The sequence below is a fragment of the Peromyscus californicus genome, unplaced genomic scaffold (genome assembly GCF_007827085.1).
Source record: "Peromyscus californicus insignis strain IS unplaced genomic scaffold, ASM782708v3 Scaffold_17__1_contigs__length_78620276, whole genome shotgun sequence".
In the NCBI taxonomy this organism is placed as follows: Eukaryota; Metazoa; Chordata; class Mammalia; order Rodentia; family Cricetidae; genus Peromyscus; species Peromyscus californicus.
In genome coordinates this window covers 11,449,798-11,455,024 of record NW_026294469.1, presented here as the reverse complement: position 1 = coordinate 11,455,024, position 5,227 = coordinate 11,449,798, and positions in this window count along the sequence as shown.

Genomic DNA, 5,227 nt, shown 5'->3' with positions numbered 1-5,227 from the left:
CTGGTGTAGGGGCATCCTGAGGGGGATAGGGGCAGGCTCAGCTTCAGTGTGCTGCCCAGATGGCGTGCAGAGCCGGCTCTCTTGTGTGCTGCAGCCAGTGAGGGGCAAGGCCGGTTCTCCCACTCCATCATTGCGTTTTTATCAGTAACCGAAAAGCAACTAGCACAGGGTCTCGGGAACTGAACTCGAGTTGTCACGCGCCTCCATCCACTGAGCCACGCTGTCAATCTTCACTAAGTACTCTTGCCCTTTGTACATCAGTGACTGTACTCAGTTGTTACCGCTGGTCACTAGACGCTCACAGTAGCAGCAGGAGAGTTCGAACAGGAACACGGGGCCTGAGCACTGAGTATGTGCTCACTGTGTACAGAGCACTGAGTGTGCACTCACTGTGTGACAGAGCACTGAGTGTGCTCTCACTGTGTGACAGAGCACTGAGTGTGCGCTCACTGTGTGACAGAGCACTGAGTGTGCGCTCACTGTGTCACAGAGCACTGAGTGTGCACTGTGTCACAGAGCACTGAGTGTGCGCTCACTGTGTGACAGAGCACTGAGTGTGCGCTCACTGTGTCACAGAGCACTGAGTGTGCACTGTGTCACAGAGCACTGAGTGTGCACTGTGTCACAGAGCACTGAGTGTGCGCTCACTGTGTCACAGAGCACTGAGTGTGCGCTCACTGTGTCACAGAGCACTGAGTGTGCACTCACTGTGTGACTGAGTGTGCACTCACTGTCACTGAGCTATATCCCAGCCTCTACTTGTTTAAATACTTTGAAAAATGTCTTCTCTCATTTGGCAAACGATAAAAAATAATGTAAACTCAGTTTCAAGCACCATAAGTAAAATTTTATAAATCAATGGTATAAAAAGCCCTTAAAAACATTTATGCATCCTAATACAGAAATTCACCACTTAAGAACTTGTAGTTAGGGCGCCAAGTCCTGGCTGTAGCTGAAGATTTGCCTACAGGAAAGTCATGAGGGGATTATTAATAATGGAAACATAATAAATCATTAAAATATCAAATCAGAAAGAGTTGAGTAAGTTATGATATGATGAAATACTATACAGTCATTTTAGTGGCACATTTTAAAATATATAATAACACAGAAAATGTCATCATACATTGTTAAATGAGAAAGGTGAACTTCAACTTTTTATTATAGTTTGGCCCAAGTTAAGCAGAGAAACACATTATAGATACATACATACATACATACATACATACATACATACATACGCGTGCGCGCGCGCACACACACACACACACACACACACACACAAGTGGTATATACTCCAAGTAAAACAGTGATAGATAAGTTAGGGTGATGGAATTGTAGCACACATACATATTTAAATATTTTATAGTATAGACTATAAAAAACCACATTGGTCCATTGTCCCACAAAAATTAAACTAAGTTAAAAATGCTCTGATGGGGAAAGTTTTCATTTGCTTCCTAGGTATGAATAAGGCATGCTTTTTTTTTTTTAAAAGACATAGCTTTCAGAATGAGTAGAAAATCCACTAGAAAAGTTAAGTGTGATCTTACGTCATCTGAAGTAAACTAACGTGACACCCTGGGGTGTCATATCCAACACTGGGAAGGGTTAAGGAGAAAATGTCCGATTTCACGAGTGTGTGCAGGTATGTGACAGAGGAGTCCAGCATCACCCAGCCTTCTCAAACTGCTCACCACAGATGGAGCAGAAAATGTGTGACTTAGGAATGCTGGTGGGATGGGCCTTCTGGGGAGGCGGTTTCAACAGAGCTAAAACTCACATTATCTTTCTAGGAGAGACTTGACTGGAAGCCATCTGTCACTGCCTCTGACACAAGAACACCTCTGAGACTTCGAGTAAGCAGAGCCACAGACTCACACCGTCTAAGAAGATGCTTTGGCACTAATAGTTTAATAATGGAATCATTTTATTTTGGTACTAATTAAAGCAAAATGGAATGTCTTGTGCCTTTACTTTGTGACATTAAATAGGTAAATTCATTGAGGAAAAATCTAAGTTATATCACTAACTACTATAGTCAGATTTTTTTTGTGTGTGTGACCACCAGCCCACAAATAATGACAGGGAGACTTTACTATTAATTGTAAAAGCTCAGCCTTAGCTTAGGCTTGTTCCTAACTAGTTCTTATAATTTAAATTAATCCATATTTTTTAATCTACACTCTTCCATAAGGCTCATTACCTCATCTCCATGCTGCCCATCCAGTTTCCTCGTGTATGGCTGCCAACTCCCTTTTTTCTCCCCAGAATTGTCCCTCTGCCTGGAAGTCTCGTCTATATTCTCCTGCCTAGCTATTGGCCATTCAGCTTTTTTTTCCCCCCCGGAGCTGAGGATCAAACCCAGGGCCTTGCGCTTGCTAGGCAAGCGCTCTACCACTGAGCTAAATCTACACCAATTACAGCAACACATCTTCACACAGTGTACAAATATCTCGCCACAAACTACAGACTCCTCTAAGTGTGAAAAACCTTAGCTTATGTATTTCACTAGAGATACAATAGTTAAATTTTGTCTGACCATTACTTTGAATATATTTAAAAAACAATTTATTGGACTAGGGAGTTTGCCTTGACAAGCACAAGATTCTTAGTTTGACTCCTAGCACTGCAAAAATAAAAATAACAACAGATCTCTCAAAAAACAATTCATTAATATGCAAAGTGAATAATTAATGATTCAATAATTTAGCTTCATCTTAGAGAGCATTTATTGAAGCTTTAGGACTGTATAGACAACCTCTGCCCACTTAACCACGCCACTGGGAAGTCTTGCATAATTCCCCAAACTATACAGATTCTCCAGCTGGGGTCTTTTGCTTGCTTCAAATAAAAATACCTCCCACAAAGAGCCAACTCCTTCACAAACTAGAACAATGAAGCTATCCATATGCATAATCACACATACATATATATGACGGTTTTGGTAAATTCAACAATTTATTTCTCAACTCAATTTAATTCTTGTCACTTGCCATCTTATTTCTGACTTCTTGAAGTTTCTATAACTTTCAACATAATGCTATCTGTTTTGAGGGGCTGAAAATAGCAAAAAGCACAAGAAAATCTTACCTAAAACCATACTTTTAAAGATGGAGAAATGGCTCAGTGAGTTAAGGCATTTCCCACCAAGCCCAACAACTGAATTCTATCCCCAGGACTCACATGGTGGAAAGAGAGAACCCACTCCCGCAAATTGTCCTTTGGCTTCCACATATATGCACAATGGCTATAATGTTTCTCTTCATGGTCCTCCAATGACATTGTAACATCTGTGTTAGTCAGTGATCTACTTAGGAAAGCCATAGCCTGTATCAAAAGTGAAGAGGAGGGAAGATTACAAAAGTAGATTTCTTGGTGTCCATTTGGGATATATATATATATATATATATATATATATATATATATATATATATATATATATATATATATATTCACTTTAGACATACACAGATGTCATCCATCTGTAGTACCTACTACATATGTTAAGTGTTAGGAAGGCCAACAAAGGAAGTCCTTCAGAGAGACAGTCACAGCAAGGGATACCACAGATAAGTTAACAATAAGCATGCTAACCACGCCAATACTTACGACAATTCTAGTCAGTAAACATAATCTCTACTTGGTGATGAGTGGAGATCTCAAGGTCAGTGGCTCCAATTTTCAGAGGAATGGCAGGGAACGTGGCCCATATGGGCTTGGATCTTGAAAATCTTGATACTATCTAGATCTGATGGATTGTTTATGATAAAGAGATGCAGTGACCTCTGAAACAACACAGAATATGCTGACCCAGGCTATCGATTGGTTGTTTCAACAAACATCACTTTCCGTGTACCAAGTATGGTAATAGGAGTTGAAGAAACAGAGACAAATCTAATACATCCGTCCCCACAGCTATCTGGCTTCTAGTAGGGAAAGCCAACATGAAAACAGACAGCAATTAGCATAGTAGAAGAGGGTATTGCTGGGTGCAATGATATCATAGAAAAGGGGTTGTCTTTCAAAAAGGAGATAATGTCTTGCAGAATACAAGAAGCTGGAGCTAGAAGAGGTGTTCCCCAGGAAGAGAAAGGGAAAAAGACAGTCTAGGCTGAGAGGATACCTACAAAGGCATGCACAGCAAGATGGTTATTGCATCATACGATGTCAGAAGGCAGCCTGCAGAAGTGAGGCTGTGGGAGGCAGATCAGCCACATAAGGGAGTATGTGGTTGCACAAAGGACTTTCTTTATCCTTTACTCCTTAGACAAAGGGGGCACAGACGCTGGACGACAAGTTAGCCAGGGAATGACTCCAAGTTATCTCTGGCAATAGCATAGAATTTAACGGAAAGGAAAAAGAGCCTGAAGTTCCAGAGAAGCACCAAGGCCATGAACTTTGCCGTTACATTTGACCGCTAGCTTATTATGTGCTCCAGGACACTGTGATATGGGGAAGAGCAACATGTAATGTTTTTATCTTGCAATGCTGATAATGTGGAGAATGAGCAAGCTATGTGTTTGAGAACAGTGGGAACACAGTTAGGAGGCTAGATGAGTCAGTCACAGAGTCCTCAGGTATTTCCTGTCCAGTTCACCCTTGGACTCATCAAGGCCAAGGCCAGTTCTGCCAGGCTCGCTGTGTCTCATTCATCAACAGACTCTAGAGTCAGGGAGGGAAGCCCTATATCAGGTCTCCTTTTTGAGGATGATTCCTCTACTGTGTGCTGTTTATTCTAAATCTAAGTCATCCTTTCAATCTGAATTTGTCTCTTCATCTGGCCTCTAACGCAGGCCCCTCCAAGAGTACTTTTAATAACATAAGCTGAACATTCCTAATTTAAAATCCTAAACCAAGAAGGTTCCAAAAGTCACAGGCACATAGAAAACAACATGTAAAATTACCTTCATAGGACTCCAGGGTAGTGCACATGCTTAGCACATGTGAAACCCTGGATTCAAGCCCTAGCACCTACAATAAAATAAGAAAGTGCCCACCACATTATTTAGGTATATATGAAATATAAATGGTATATATAAGATATATAAGATAGTATATACTTAAGGTATGTATAAAGTGAGTGAATTTCATGTTTAAACTAGGATCTCATTCCTCAAGAAATCTTATTAGGTATATGCAAATATCCTAAAATAAAAGCAAATCTGAAATACTTCTTGTCTCAGGCATTTCAGATAAGGAATATTCAACCTGTAATAGCAAAGTT